Raw genomic sequence first — 17,045 nt, 5'->3', positions numbered from 1 at the left:
GGGTGAAGTATCCACCTTTAGCTGCCTCAGTTTCAACAGCTACACACATGGAAAATTCTCAGTCAGTATGGGATGAACAAATGACACAATCCCTGAACCCTTACCCCCAAGGACCAGGGATTACTCTTGACCCGACACTCAGGGTTCCCCTAAGATTTAGGGGCCATGGCAAAGAACCAGGTCTAGCACAGTCAGGTGAAGGGGACACCTGAGCACCCCAATCTGCTCTCAGAACTGCAATCTATCAGCCAGAAGAAAATCACTTTTTCCAATAGCCTAGTGTTTTCTGAGGGGCAAAGAGATGCCACTGAGCAGAGAAGCCTAGTCAGTGAAGAATAGTGAAGATTCCTGGACTGGGGTTCAAGGAGTTCCATCCCTGTTCTGCCAGACGTAGGGTGGTACACTTCCAGTATGTTCTCTAACATCTTAGGATCTTCTTTTATTACCTATGCATGGAGGCAATAGTTGTTCTCCCCTTACAGTGGCCAAATGCCCTAACGTTGCCCCCGTCCTTGGTAGGCACTGGCTGTAGCCCATCCTGGGAAGCCGTGATGTTGGGCAGGGTAGCTCAGTGCAGCTGAGACAAACCTTGATAAAGCTGGTTGCTATGAACAGCTGCGAAAACAACGCATTTCTTTAAGGGAAATCTGGACAGAACTACCTTGTTTTGCCATACTCATCTCTCCTACTAGGTGAAGAATTTATTATATCAAAGTTACAATGTGAACAACAACAGTGGAATAAATATTATTTTAAAGCATGTTCTGGGAGCTGGGTCTTCACCTATGTTAAGTAATTTAATTCTCGCAATTGTCAGTGATTGATCCTGTAAACCATTTCTAGCTCATTTAGAAATTAAATAATTCTTATACACTTAGAAATGGTACAATCGAGATACAAATTGATTTACTTGGACTGGAAGCATACTTTCCTTCTGATAAATCTGATTGATTATCTCTACAATTGGGTAACTTGCCCAAGGTTATGCATCTAGAAAATAATATAGTCTGCCAGCACTGTCTCTGTAGGAGAAAAGCCAGATTGAGCCATATGTAGAAATGTAGAGATGAGAGTTGTTTAGGCTGGAGAATGGAAGATTTTGGAGGGGAAAAAAAAGCAGAGGCCAATGTCTAGACCCTTACAAGAGGATGCAAGAATTGTTCAGTACTGCAAGACAGACAGCCCTATGAATCAAATCCTTTCCGGTGGGATAGTACCCTAAGAAGGAACTGCCTCCCTGCTCCTTTCAGTCACAACAGGAATTAGAGGTCTTGACTCCGGAGTACTGCAGGACTTTCTTCCCAGAATCTGAGAGATGCTGACTGCATCCTCTTAGCACCATGAATTCTGTAGGCTTGGGTCCTCCCCACGTGGGCCACACTCCCATCTGCTCATGGATTCCTCCGGAAATTGGAAAAAGTGTTACTTATGAGAGAATGGGGCATGAAAGAGTGATTCAGTAGCTTAGAGACAAAAATTGATTTTATTTTTTATGTATATTTTATCAGATGAAATTTGATCACTATAGGAAAGCACCATAAAAAGATTCGTTTTTCTCATTTAGTGATAAATGTTTGCCTATAGAAAAGCCAATTGGATAGAACAAAGATAGAAATAGGGTAATGCATAATACATGTTATGGACTATAAGCCTTTTACAATACTGCAGCCAGAATGATCTTTCAAAATTATAAATGTGATTGTATTTTATGTCTGTTTTTCTTCTTTCAATGCTTTCCTGTTATGATTTTTTAAAAAAACATCTGAATCTTTAACATTAGCCATGTTTTCTAGTGTTTTAGCTGCCCCCATGTATCCAGGGGACAGGATGTCTTATGTGAGGTTGGCTTTCTGCCCTGGACTCTGCTTTGATCAGACCAAATTTTCCTGTTTAGCCACTCATCCAAGGAGCCCAGTATCCTGATGTCACTTGTGTTTGTTTGTTTTAACTTTCTGCAAAGCATTATTCCAGAAGGGCGCAGTCCTTCTTGGCAGCTGCCTTCCTCATGGTGGCCAGCATGTTGCTCAGCTCCTCATGCTTCCTCTTGGCGTGGACGTTTGCCACACCCTTGATGAACTTGAGGGCACATTTGTCCTTGGAGGCCTTGAGCAGCTCCATGGCCCACTGTCTAGGAGGCAAAGCTGCACACGTCCCAGATCACATCGCACAGAAACTTGGTGTGTTTGGTGAGGTGTCCACGATGGCGGCCGTGCCCTCAGTTTGCTCACATTCTCAGTCACCTTGTGGCCCTTGTGGTGCCCACAGCCATGGGATAACCTAGGAGCATGGCTACTGTTCTTCCATGGTTGATGGGGGCTGTGGTGGAAGAACCAGCACCTTGCAGAACTGCGGGAAATATGCTGATGTCACTTGTGTGAAATCTAAAGAGCAACCTAATATTGTGCAATTGGTAACACTCTGGATTGGATCAGCTGGTGACACTAATTACAAGCAACAGAAAATCACTCTGACTATGTAGGCAGAAAAGTGCTTATTAAAACGCTTTGAGCGGGATACAGAACTGTTGGAAGGCTGAAGAAACAGGCTTGAGGCAAAGGATCAAGGAACAATGTCTGAAACCGCACCACGAAACTGGTCTGCTAGGGAAGTCACCAGCGCTAACACCTGTGGCAGGAACACAGTCTTGCCAAGGCTGCAGGGAGCCAGCACATCTCCCGGTCACATGTGCCCTGCAAGGAGTGCTCCGTCCAGCTGCTCCTGACTCAGGAATAATCCTGACAGCTAGAGCCCCAGCCACTATCTCTACCCCAGCTGCTAAAGGGGTTGGGAGTCATCTTCTTCTTTTATAGGGTGCTATAATTCTATCTGCTGAGCTATTATCTTGGTTATCAGACTCATGGAATTATTAGAATGATTACAGTTAATATTCCGAGATTTAAAATTCTACCTACAAGTTCCTCTTTCCCTGTCTCACATTTACTTTTCTTCATCTCATTTATTCTTTCTTCATCTTTTTTCATTTGGATCAGCTGTAAGAGCCTCTTAATTTGTCTTCTTCAATTCCTTTTTTCTTAATTCAAAATTTTATTTTATTTTATTTTATTTTGAAGAGTAAAAACAAAAGCAAAAACAAATAGCATAAACAAAGATAGAAACAGGGTCATGCACAATGCATGTTATGAACTATAAGCCTTTCACAATACTGCAGCCAGAATGATCTTTCAAAATTATAAATAAAATTGTATTTTTATGCCTGTTTTTCTTCTTTTAATTTTTCCCTGTTATGATTTTTTTAAAAACACCTGAATCTTTAACATTAGCCATGTTTTCTAGTGTTTGAGCTGTCCCCATGTATCCAGGGGACAGGATGTCTTATGTGAGGTTGGCTTTCTGCCCTGGACTCTGCTCCTCATATGCATCAAGTTCCTTTCCCCACACCCACTCCATCCTTCCCAAAGTTCTATTCTCTGAGTCTGAAAATGTCCCTCATTGACTTACATGCATTGTGCTTGCCTCAGGAATTCTCTGATTGTTCCAGACAATGTTTGTTCTTTCTGTTCTTCTAAACCTGGCCATGACTTCAGGCTGCACCTAGCCACTGTAAGTAAATAAACACTAATGTAGCCATCTGCTTGAGGTCTGTAGCCCTTACTGAATTTAAGTTCCATGTATTATCCACTACTACATATCCAACACTGTGCAGGACCTGAAATATTTGAGACCCTCAGTAAATGTTGTTGCATAGCTTTTTACAACTTTGTTACCTCTCTTGCACTCTAGAATCTAAGGCTTTCCTAGGTAAACCAGAGAAGCTGAAATCTGGTAAGACTGAATCCCCAAGCACTGACTGCATGACCTTTCACACTTCATTTTACCTTTCTAGACCTTCATTTTGAAATTGGGACACTTGGACTTTAAGCTTCCTTCTTGCTTGAACTTCCCCTAACAGTCCTTCATCATTCACACTTCCTCTGTCCTCTGAGAGAGGTCACAGGTGACTGAATTTTTCCATCTTTATGCATTTGGCACAGTTCATCACATAAGCCACTTGGTTCTTCCTACATGGGAAGGTTTTGAAGTATGAACTAAATTTGTCTATGTATGGAGATTATCTCTGTCAGCCTTCAATAAGAGAAAAAGAAACAATAGGAAATGCATGTTCAGAGATTTCCTGCAAGTTTACTGGAAAGGAATTATGGGGTTATGAAGATCAGCAAAGCAAATTAAAAATCCTCAGGGCAAAACGCCAGGCTGGAATATCTGGCGTGGCCTTATACATAGAATTTCTTCTGAGAGGAAAATTCAAATCTTCTCTTAATCCCTTCTAGCTAATGAAATCAGAACAACCCAGGCCATCTAGGATTTCCTTCCTTGCTTTGTATGAATTTATTATGGACTTTAACATACCTGCCTTCATAGTACCACCTAGGTTTCCATTTGAGTGGATAGCTGGTACTGTGGTCCCCCATCCTGGCATATTCAAAAAGCATCGTAATAATTTTTTTAATTATTAAGGATTTTTCATCAATTGAGGGATTTACTGTTATGAATGGTGGTATGGTTCAAAGGGTGAGAGGCCACTTAGAGTCAAGGTCCCATTCATACTCCAGGAAGGCCCAAGGGGACTGCCCTTAACCAACACCCCTCCACCTGTGAGAGTCTTGTAAGAGCCCTGAACTGAAGCTTCTGCAGTTCTTTATTGATAAAACTGAGAAGCAAGGATATAGGACAAAAGAAAGGTGTCTTGGGCCAGGAAGATGGATCAGTAGAATAAGCACTTCCCTGGCAGGCGCAAGGGCCTGAGTTCAATCCCCAGTTCTAAAAAAATAAAAAGAAAGAAAGAAAGAAAGAAAGAAAGAAAGAAAGAAAGAAAGAAAGAAAGAAAGAAAGAAAGGTGTCTTGCAGGAATTCATGTAGGGAACAAAAGAAGGAAAAGGTAAGGTCAGGGTGGCCTGTCACATGAGTGACCTTAGAGCCTTCTAAGTGGTAAATGAGTATATGGGGAAGAGGGGGTAGATCATTCAGTCCTGAAGTCAATGTTTAATCCTCCTTGGGGGAGAGAATTGGAAAAGAGGCAAAGATAATGGAGCAAAAAAGAGAAACCGTAAGATTAGATCAACCATATGACCCAGCAATCCCACTTCTGAATTTATAATGAAAGGAAATTAAGTGAATATACATATTGTGCACATTTTTATTGTGGATCTATCCATACTACCTGAAGTATGGAATCTGCCTAGGTGCCCACCAATAAACGAATGGGTAAAAAATATAATACGCTTGCACAATAGATGGATTTTTCATCTATAAAGAATGAAATTTTGGGAGGCCGGGGAGGTGGCTCAGTGGAATAAGTGCTTCTCTGGCAAGCACAAGGGCCTGAGTTCAATCCCCGGTTCCGCCAAAAAAAATTAAAAAAAAAAAAAAGAAATTTTGTTTTTTCAGCAAACTGTATGAAACTGAAGGGTAGAAGGTTACATGAAATAATACCATAAACAAAAATACATGTACCACATTTTCTCTCAAATGTAGACAATAAAATATCAATTTAAAAAAATTTCAGAATATCTAGAAAAGTAAAAGGTACTATGAACGCTGTGCTTATTTGATATAACCAAAGCAGGGCCCCTACAAAAAAATCACAGTAAGTCGAACCACACAAAACTCATAGCAAGTTTAAGAGTTAGAAAAATAAACAATCTTATGACATTTTGTTTTTCTTGTCTCTCATTTACTTTTATTATCTTTTTTTACAAACCTTTATTTTAAAGAGAGTAATAGCAATAATTGATATGAAATTAGAAGCAATACACATTTAGAAGACCAAAATGACAGGTATTTTAAGCATGGTTTTAGTATTACACATTGCTGTCCACAATGTAGTTGCTTAGTTCACAGATATCAACATATAGAGTTAGTCAGGGTGAGATTTCTACTCATTAACTGTGGACAATTGCCAGTTGTGCTAAAAATTCACTACTATTATGGGCTATTGGACTACAATGGGTTATTTTGCTGAATTCAAGTACCTACAATCTTTGGACTGGCATCAAGTATGAAAAGATCCCTTAAAGACTTCCCCAAACAGCTTCTCTAACTGCAATGGAACACCCATCTCTGACAAAACAAAAAAGAGGAATATAAATAAAGGAGTGTTTTATTGTGGGAAAAAATCTATCTATATACAAAGTAGTTAGGATAGATATACAACTACTTTCTCCTAGTTCATTAAGAAGAAAAGTTATTGAGGATTTTTAGATCTTCTTGTTTCAGCTTTGGTAATTTGTACCTTTCTAGGAATCTGTCCATTTCTTCCAAGTCTTCAATTCCTCAAGAGTAAATATTCTCAAAATAGTTATTGATGATCTTCTGAATTTTGTCAAGGTCTATGGTAATTTCACCATTTTCATTCCTTATTGCTTGAGTTTGAGCTTTTTATTTCCTCTTTTTGATGAGGTTAGCTAGGGGCTTATCAATTTTATCTTAATCCTTCAGAGAACCAGCTTTTTGATTCATAAATTCTTTGCATCATTTTCTTTGTCTTGTTTGCATTAATTTCTGCTCTAACATTTATAATTTCCTCCCATCTTTGGACTCTGGGTTTGGTTTGCTCTTCTTTTTCGAGATGTTTGAAGTGCATCATTAGGGCATTTATTTGTTTCCCTTCTGTTTTCCTAATGTGTGAATTCACAGCTATAAATTTCCCTCTAAAAACTACTTTCATTGCATCCCATAAATTCTGATAAGTTGTGCTTGAATTTTCATTGAATTGTAGTAATTGTTTAATTTCTTGTTTAATTTCATCCATAACCCATTGGTTGCTGAGTAGGGTGTTATTTAATTTCCATGTATTTGTGGGGTTTTGTGGTTTGTCATTTATATCTAGTTACACTGTGGTCAGATAGTGCATGGGATAATTTCTGTTTTCTGTTTTTTATTATTGTATTATGTTAATGTCTTATGATTATTTGGTTTCATTGTGACATACTTTAATTATATCTGCACCTTATTAACCATCTTACCTGTTCCTTCTACCTTCCCTCTGAAACACTTGCTTGTGACTATTAGTCTACTTTCATAATATGACACTTCTGTTTCTCAGTCTGGTTTATTTCACTTACTGTGAACTTCTCCAGTTTTCTCCATTTCCTTGAGAATGAGATGATTTTGTTGTTTGTAAAGAATAAGCAACATCTCCATCCATTGACAGATACACAGCTGCTTATATAACTTGGCTATTATGAATTGTGCAGCAACAGGCTCCCTGGAACCCTTTTCCAGCCAGAACCCAGGCCCGGCATGTGTGTGGGACCTTCTGCTCATGTGCTTGCCAGATCCCTTTCCAACCAGAGCCCAGGCCCTGCCTGTGTGTGAGATCTTCTTCACCCACTTGCCACATCCCTTTCCAGGAAGAGCCCAGGCCAGGCATGCTGCAGCAGGAAGAAGTGAAGCCCAACAGCCAGACCCAAGCTAGGCACATCTGGATGAGTTTGAGCTTAGTAGATCTGGTCCAGGTAAGCTGAGACACTCTACTGGATCCTGATCTATCAGAGCGTCCTCTCTCTTTCTCTCTTGATCCAGAGAGGATACAACAGGTAACAGGGGTGAACTAGTGTGGCTGGAGAACCCCATGTACATCAAGGGGAGGTGATCAAACAGAACTTAGGGGAACTAATTTGAATATAAATTCCCAATCTAATATCTGCTTAGCTACACAGATTTAAGGTTTGTTCTTATGGTCTACAATACAAACCCAGTAGTTATAAGTTTGTCAACTGTTAAATATCACTACCCATTATTAATGTTCCTAACTGTAGTTCTGTAAAAACTGTAACTACTTTAAGCACATAATCTCTCTTGGGTAAGAATATCAGTAGGTGCTAAGGTAATAATTGCACCAAAGCTCTACACTAAAGGTCAGAGGACAGCGCTATCAATGTAAATGGACTTGTTCCAAGTAGGTGCTTTAGACCACTGAGCCATCTCTCCAGCCCCAGTCTGTTTCTTTTAATTGGTGAATTGAGTCCATTTACATTGATGGTTATAATTGAGATTAGTTGACTTACAATTGACATGTTGTTTATCTGCTGTTGTATACCCCTTTTTCTCCTGTGTTTAATTGTTTGCTCTATTTGGTGGGCTCTTTCCATTCTCATTCATGGAGTTGTGGTCATTATGGTCCCTCTTTAGAACATCTTTTAGTAGTCTGTAGGGTTGACTCTGTCATCATGAAATTCTTTAGTTGTTCTTTGTCATGGAAGTATTTCACTTCTCTATCATACTTGAAAGAGAGTTTTTCAGGGGATAGCAGTCTGGGCTGGAGTTTGTTTCCTTGGAGGACTTGAAGGACTCCGCTCCATGCTCTTCCTATCTTGATGGTTTGTGAACAGAAACCTGCCATTATTCTGAGGGGTTTTCCTTTTAAATGTGATGTTTTTTTCTCTACTGGCTTTCAGTATATTGTTCTTGTGCTGGATTTCTGGGATCTTGACTATTACATGTCTTGATGTGTTTTTAATTTGGTTAAAGCTATTTGTAATTCTGTATGCTTCAGTTACCTGAATGTCAGATTGTTTCCTCATATTTGGGAAGTGTTCTGCTGTTACTTCTGCTCATATTCTTTTTATTTTTTATTTATTTATTTATTTATTTATTTATTTATTTATTTATGCAGTACTGGGGATTGAACCCAGGACCTTGTGCTTACAAGACAAAATATTTGAGAAGGATTTTTTTCTTTTTATATCATTTGTATTGACTCTTTCTTTCTCATTGATGCCTATTAGTCTCACGTTGTTCATCTTTGCATCATCTTGCATATGTTGAACTTTTTCTGCATCCCAGTTGTTTTTTAAGAGATCTTTTCTTACCTTTTCACTAGCTGCAGTGGTGTCTTCAAGGTCTAAAATTCTATCTTTACTTTCATTTGAGCTTTGCCAGCTTGTGATTGAGGTTTTAATTTCTTGTATATCTCTTTGCATCTGCTTCATGTATTCCATTTCTTTCCTATATTCCTTATTCAAGGATTCCCTCATTTTTCTATTCTCTTCTACTTCTATCAGTGTCTTCTTTAGAAGCACTTAGTAATTCTTTCATTCTAGTTATCATTTCTTTTTTTACTTTATAGATTATTTCTGATCTGATTTCCTCTGTACATTTCTGCAGTTGTTTCTTTACTTCAGATGCTATTATCTCATAGATTTCAGGTGTATGATTTCCGATGTTTTCTATGCTAGTGTTTCCTGCATTTATTCTGAGTAGACTTGGGGCCTGAGAATGCATTTTGCTCCTTCTCTTTGTCATTTTTTATAGCGCTGTCCTCTGACCTTTAGTGTAGAGCTTTGGTGCAATTATTACCTTAGCACCTACTGATATTCTTACCCAAGAGAGATTATGTGCTTAAAGTAGTTACAGTTTTTACAGAACTACAGTTAGGAACATTAATAATGGGTAGTGATATTTAACAGTTGACAAACTTATAACTACTGGGTTTGTATTGTAGACCATAAGAACAAACCTTAAATCTGTGTAGCTAAGCAGATATTAGATTGGGAATTTATATTCAAATTAGTTCCCCTAAGTTCTGTTTGATCACCTCCCCTTGATGTACATGGGGTTCTCCAGCCACACTAGTTCACCCCTGTTACCTGTTGTATCCTCTCTGGATCAAGAGAGAAAGAGAGAGGACGCTCTGATAGATCAGGATCCAGTAGAGTGTCTCAGCTTACCTGGACCAGATCTACTAAGCTCAAACTCATCCAGATGTGCCTAGCTTGGGTCTGGCTGTTGGGCTTCACTTCTTCCTGCTGCAGCATGCCTGGCCTGGGCTCTTCCTGGAAAGGGATGTGGCAAGTGGGTGAAGAAGATCTCACACACAGGCAGGGCCTGGGCTCTGGTTGGAAAGGGATCTGGCAAGCACATGAGCAGAAGGTCCCACACACATGCCGGGCCTGGGTTCTGGCTGGAAAAGGGTTCCAGGGAGCCTGTTGCTGCACAATTCATAATAGCCAAGTTATATAAGCAGCTGTGTATCTGTCAATGGATGGAGATGTTGCTTATTCTTTACAAACAACAAAATCATCTCATTCTCAAGGAAATGGAGAAAACTGGAGAAGTTCACAGTAAGTGAAATAAACCAGACTGAGAAACAGAAGTGTCATATTATGAAAGTAGACTAATAGTCACAAGCAAGTGTTTCAGAGGGAAGGTAGAAGGAACAGGTAAGATGGTTAATAAGGTGCAGATATAATTAAAGTATGTCACAATGAAACCAAATAATCATAAGACATTAACATAATACAATAATAAAAATTTATAATTATTGTTTACAGCTTCAACATATTTGCACACATGGCAAATTAATGTATAGTTAAAATATTTCATAAATTATATGTGTAAAATTCTTACATAAAAAAGGAATGGAGGGGGGTGGGGAGATAGCTCAGCACTCTAAGTGCCTGCCTGGCAAGCACAAGGACTGGGGTTTGATTTCTGGTACTGAATGCCATGCCAGCCCCAAAACTTAAAAGATTTTTAATTTTTAAAAAAGTTAATGGATATAAGCAGTTTCATAACACTAAGTCTTACAGCTAACAAAAAATACAGCTTTATTAGAAATATAGCTAACAAAAACTAAGAAAGATGAATTTGGATAGCCCTGTGCTGTTCTTGGATGTGTCACCTTAGTAGGGGGAGAGTTCCCTAGTTATTTACTCAAAGACTAACCTAAATGTTGCCAGTAAAACAATAATAAGTTGACTTAAAGGAAAGAAAATACTAGTAAATATAGATTGTGCTGATTCAAACTGTTGAAAACTTCCTAAGAAGAGCTGAGACTTCCTCTAAGGACAATACATTATGTGTGCGCTAGAGCTTTAGCTCACACCAGATGCCCCTTCCTGTTCTCCTGTCCTCTCAATCTCCAAGTTGTTAAGCCAGCCCCTACAGTCTTATAAGCCTTAAGCTTGGCAATAAATCCCTGAACATAACTTTTCCCTGTCTTGTTCCTCTCATTGAGCATTGACTGACATAATCCTCATAATTACTCGAGAAATTCAACTCAGTACAAAACTTCCCCATGTGGAAAACCTAAAGTCTAAATGACTTACTGTGAATTATATCAAACACATAAAGGAATAAAACTTCAGTCACATATAAGCTTCCTCAGAGGAATTGCTGTCTTAATTACTTAATTACAAAATTACTTCTCCTTGTTGAGACAAAACGTCTGTCTCAGTTACTCTCCTCTCATTGCTGAGACAAATAACCAACAACCAAAATGAAGGAAGGAAAGGTTTATTTAGCTCACAGTTCCTGGAGGTTTCAGTCCATACTTAGCTGGATCCCAGACAGAGTGACACAAGGCACAGAGCAGCCTTGTTCATGGTGGCAAAAAGCAAGAGCAAAAGGAGTGGCAGCAGCTCAGGAGCTAGCTAGCCTCTTCTCCCCCCATTGTAATGCAGATCACCTGCCCCAGGGTGGGTACAGTGCCCAGACCCACAACTGTCAATCACAAACTCCAGAGGCTGCTCCATCGCTGTATGAGGCATTAGGGAAACAACTAGACACAAAGCATAACAATACCTGCCATCTAAGATTAGAGGAGGAAACGTGTATTTAGCTGACAGTTTGTATTGGTTTCAATCCATCATCAGCTGGCTCCAAGGCAGAGTAACATGGCAGACAGGTATTACAGAGGAAACAGTTCATGATAGGTGGAAGTAACAAAGAAAGCAAGAGACTTCAGTAGCCTTTTTGGGCCCCTTTTATACTCCAAACTACCAGGATTAAGGCAGTGTCCAGCCAATCCGTGGGACTAATTTAGTAATCACACCCTTAATCCCAGTATCATGTACTCTAGATCCAGCCATCTCTAGAAAAGCCCCACCCATGACTGCATGAGGCTTTGGAGGACCATGTAGACATAAGCCATAATAAGTGGGAGTACTAAGAGAGCAATAGAGGTAGTTTCAGTAAAAAAGAAATGTAAAGGCAAGTGTTCCAACTGATAAATGAAGGCTTTGAAAGGTAAAACAACATGTTAGGGGTCACCTTGTCAATATTTGATAATCTGGCCTAACCAGACCTCATCTTCCATGCTTTGCCTGGTCCAGCCTTGGATTGTAGGGTAAAAAGCAATGGAAACAGATAGTAAAAAGGCATTTATTAAGGGCCGCAAACATCCCAGGAACTCTAATAGTAGTAGGTGAGTAATACATGGAACATAAATGCAGCACGAATAATAGACCTCCAACAAATGCCTGCATTCATGATTATTTAATTATAATGATTAGGTATATATTGAAGTCATGGGCCCAGTTTAACAGCAGGAACAAATTTCATCTGGAAGAATAAGAGAAATCCTGAGCCCAGTACTGTATAAAGAAGGCAATCAGGGAGACTTTCACGGTGAGAGAACTATGCATAGAAAGGCTAGGGTGGGTGCAGAGAAAGGAGCCTGGCACAGATGAGCAGCAAAATAAGCCAACACCAAGAGGGAGCTACATGGAACTGGATACAGGGAGCGAGCCAAACAATCAGGATACTTTTCTGAATGCAACAGGAAGAGAACACAGAAAATAAGTCTCACAGTTTCTTTAGCAACTGGTGAATAAAACAGGACTGAAAGTCTACCAGTTAGGATTATACCTCAGAGAGGAGGCTCAGGAAGGAGGCCTCTCTGTAGAACACATCTTGCTGGCAAGGGTGAAGGCCCCCTTTAGCCTCTGGCTGGGGACACCAGGGTACGTTCCTGTTTCGAGTGTCCCACTAGCATGGCAGCACTGGTAGCAGTAACTTCTCTACCAGGCCACTAGCTGTGGTGTGCTTTCTGACATTGTTCCTTTGTGCTTAGCCACAAGTCTGCTTGTTCAGGTCTTCCAACACTTTTGAACCTACTCAAGGTCTTCTAACAATCCTTTTCCTGCTAACTCAGCCAGGTTGACCTTCTGTTGCTTATATTAATATTCTCAGCTGATCTATCCCTAAGTGTTATTTTTTTGTCTCATGTTTTCGTTTATTATCCTTTTTGAAAAAAACAAACATTTACTTGGGAGACAGTATGGCCATAATTGGTATGTCATGACAAGCAGTATGTAATTAGAAGACCAGAATGACAGGCATTCCAAGAGTGACTCTTCTATTACACATTGCCTTCTTCAGTACAGTTGCTTCATTCACAGGTATCAGCATATATAGTTAGTCAGGGTGAGAATCCTACCAATTAACCGCTATTTTCAAAAACATGCTGAAGATTCTCAAGACCATTGCCTTAACCATCCTGTGCATGTAAATGTATGACTTTGCCCCTGTCATGTTGTCTAGCTTTTCTCTTTGCCCTCTCTTCGTTAACTAATCCTCAAGTTCTCGCTTTCCTTTTAATTGTGTTATACCTTTCTATTTCTTCCTTTGAGTTCTTATACTACGGAGACTATATGATATTTACACATGTGAGTCTGATTTATTGCACTTATGAGTATATCTTAAAGTGGTATCCACTTATATATAAAGGCTTCAAGTTTATCATTCTTTATAACTGAGTAATGCTCCATTGTATAAAAATACCACATCTTTTTTATCCATTCCTCAGATGACAGGCATCTTGGTTGTTTCCAGGATTTGGTTATCACAAAGTGTGCTGCATAAAAACATAGATACACATATATCACTATTACTAAGTGCTATGGGTTGGTTATTCTGATCTCACAAAAGTGACTTCACAATATTAGGGTCATTGGAAGAGTTCCTGAACAGTAAAATTAGGTCTGATTAATGCTATCACTCACCTGGATCTCCCCTGCGTAACTTCTACCCTCTGCCTTCACTGCCACGCCCAACTAAAGAATTCCTTCATCCTCTTGTATGGCTTTAGGCGCTAGACTCTATTTTCTCTTCAGTAAAATCCTCTCTAGCCTAAACAACTCTATTGTCTCTACATTTCTACCGATGGCACAATCTGATGGCCACAGAGGCAATATTGGCAGAGTTGGAATCAGTCACACTGTATTATTTATTAGATACACACACAACCTGGGGTGAGTTATGTAATCATAGAGATAATCATATTTATTCAAAGGGCATTATGTTATAGGTCTTAGTGATTCAATTCATATCTTGATGATACTATTCCTAAGCATACAAAAATTACTTCACATCTATACTGAACTAGAGGTGATTTAAAAGATCAGTCATTGGTGACTATGAAAATTAAATTATTTAACACAGGTCAAATCTGGTTCCCAGAACATGCTTGAAAATGGTATGCTGTAACTGCTCAAGGCCTTTGAACAAGGTCTTGTTATTAGGCCTTGTTATTTACAACATAATTTTGAGATATAATAAATTTTTCACAAAGTAGGAGAGATGAGTATGGTAAAACAAACAAGTCCTGATTTGGGGACAAAAGAGAAGGATTTTGTTTTCCCAACTGTCAAGAGCAGTCGGCTTCCCCAGGGTTTGCCTCAGCTGCACTAGGCTGCCCTGCCCAACAGTGCAGCTCCCCAGGACGGGCCACACCGGTGCCTGCCAAGGATGGGGACCACATTAGGGCTTTGGCTCCTTGTGAAGGGAAAGCAATGCTGCCTCCATGTTACAGATGGCACAACCAGGTACAGAAGGGTCACATTGTCTACCTAAAATAACACCTTATGCCTGGTAGGACTGGGATTAAGCTCCCTGACCCCAGGGCCACACTCTTACCCCCTGTACACCAAACAGGTTCCCTGCTGAGTGGGAACTCTTAGCCTCTCAGGAAACAACTATGTAGCCATTGGAAGACAGAATTTTCTTTAGACCAATGAATTGCATCTCACTGGGCAACTCGGAATAGTCAGTGTTGCCTTTGTCCAATTCTGCCAGACCTGGCCAAAGCACTATTATGTTGCCCTTGCCCTTCCTCCCATGCAAATGAAAATAATCTCTGGAACCAGAGGTCTAGAACTTGCTCCATTTTTTTCAGCCAATTCTGCTGGAGAGTTCCCATGTGGCTGCCTCTGTCAGAACTGAGAGGGCCCAATGTGGATGCTTCCCCTGTGAGACAGAAACTTTGAGCTGATATGACAGCTATTTGCAAATGTCAGAGAGAGAAAGTCCAAGTATTTTGTACACCAGAGTAGAATTTTCATAAAGGAATAGAAGTTACTAGGAGGTAGGTTTCATTTCCATCAAGGAAAGTTTCTAACTAATTTGATTAATAAGAGAACTTGTTGTGTACATCTATGTAGACTTGTATTGGTGCAGTTTGAGCAAATGCTGAGAGGGCTTTCAGGCGGTATTTTGGAGCAGGTATCTGTTCGACATGTGGTTCTGCTCCTGTGATTCTTCTCATCAGAGAATTTTTCCTCTATCTGACTTCCTTTTAATGGAAGACAAATGGTCTCCAACTGTTCATCCATTTTCCTCCCTCTGCAGGACACGCTCATTCTTTTTTGGGATATTATTTATGTTCCCTCTCCAATCTCTTTGACCAAAGCAAACCTATGACAGAGAATCCAGGTAGAATCGCACTGATGAGAATGTCATACGCCTGGGAGTTCCAGAAGCCTTAGTATTCAGTCTGTCCTGTGACCCTAATTCAGATTCCTTAGTCTATGCTGCCCTTGAACACTGTCCTTTCTTGTTTCTGGGTATCAGAGCTTTGGCCACAAATCCCAGTGAAACAAGGCCCCTTGGTGTTGGTGAGAGCCCTGAGACAGACTTGTGATCTGGACTGTCCAGCAGCACTATTAGGTCTGGCGCCCCGTATCTCTATGATTTACTTTCTTCTTCATTCCTGACATTGAAAACTTTGGTCTGAAAATTTCTAAATAAATTCTGCACTTACGGTGTTTGTCCCTATTTCTATTTATGCGTCTAGTTATCCTATTTCTTTAAATGTCCCTTAAGAACATGTCACTTTGGATGCAACCACACATCTTCCAGCACAGGTGGGACTAGCCCAAGCCCTAAGCAGACTCTTCCACCTTTCAGAGAATTTCAGTCACTGTCCTTCCTTAGCATTCTGTGTCAGAGTGTTACAGTAGCATTAAACAGGGCTGAATCATGAGCCTTTGATCTAAAACTCAGTCAAGTTTTCTGAAAACAAAGTATGTCCCCCAGTTTCTCATTTCTTGGTTCTAAAATGATAGCTCTCTTTTTGCATGTGTGGCAATCTTCAGTGTGTCAAGTACAGAGTGACTTGCAAGTTTCCTTCACCTCAGACAGGACAGGAACAGGGTAGAGATGCTATGCAGTTACATGGGGTTCTCAGCAGTGCACAGACAAAGGAGAAGTGTCTTAGGAGGTAGAACATTTAAAGGGGGGAAGATGGTGCGTGTGGGGTGATAGGTGGTGAGCAGGTGGCGGAAGTCATAAGCAGATGCTGCTCTAGCGCTACAGCAAAAGTAAACCACGCATGCCCAAAGCACACAGTGTACCATTTCACACCAGAGAAGAACTCGGGATTGAAAAGACAAAAAGGGCCTGAAGAAAAATATTCTTTTAATCTTTTATTTATTTATTTTGTACACGGTCTCACTACACAGTTCAGGCTCATAGTGATCCTTCTAGGATTATAGGCATGTGTCACCACACTTACTTTCAGTGGCTGGCGTGGCACACAGTACTGAGTATGGAACCCAGGTTCTTGTGCTTTCCAGGCAGGCACTTAGACCACTGAGCTAAGACAATCTAAGGAGAAAAATCTTTTTTTGAGGCAGGGAGGAGGGAGAAGGGTCTATAGGGTCTTCAGGGTCTCACTACTAGATCGGACTAGTAGTGATCCACCTGTTTACAGACTCCCAAGAACTGGGATTACAGGCGCTCGCCACCACATCCAGTCTCTCAGGAGAAAAATCTTATTGAGACAGTCTGATAAACAGACTGACACTTCTCAGCACAAGAACTGTCTTTGAAGATAGTTTTATGAGAGGAACTTTTGATGGACCACAGAAGGTGGGAGGTAAGTGGGATCTCAATCCTGTCTTCTTGTGGAGAGTGCTGGTGGGCGGTCAGTTGTTCCGTGGAATCAGGAGGAGATTCTGGAGGGTAGTCTTTGACATGAAGATGTAGGTCCTACTGAATAGTGGGGAAGACTAGAGCTGAGAGAG

This window comes from Octodon degus, unplaced genomic scaffold, assembly GCF_000260255.1.
Source record: "Octodon degus isolate 3935 unplaced genomic scaffold, OctDeg1.0 scaffold00048, whole genome shotgun sequence".
NCBI lineage: Eukaryota > Metazoa > Chordata > Mammalia > Rodentia > Octodontidae > Octodon > Octodon degus.
The sequence above is the reverse complement of the archived record's forward strand: the minus strand, read 5'-3'. Positions refer to the sequence as shown.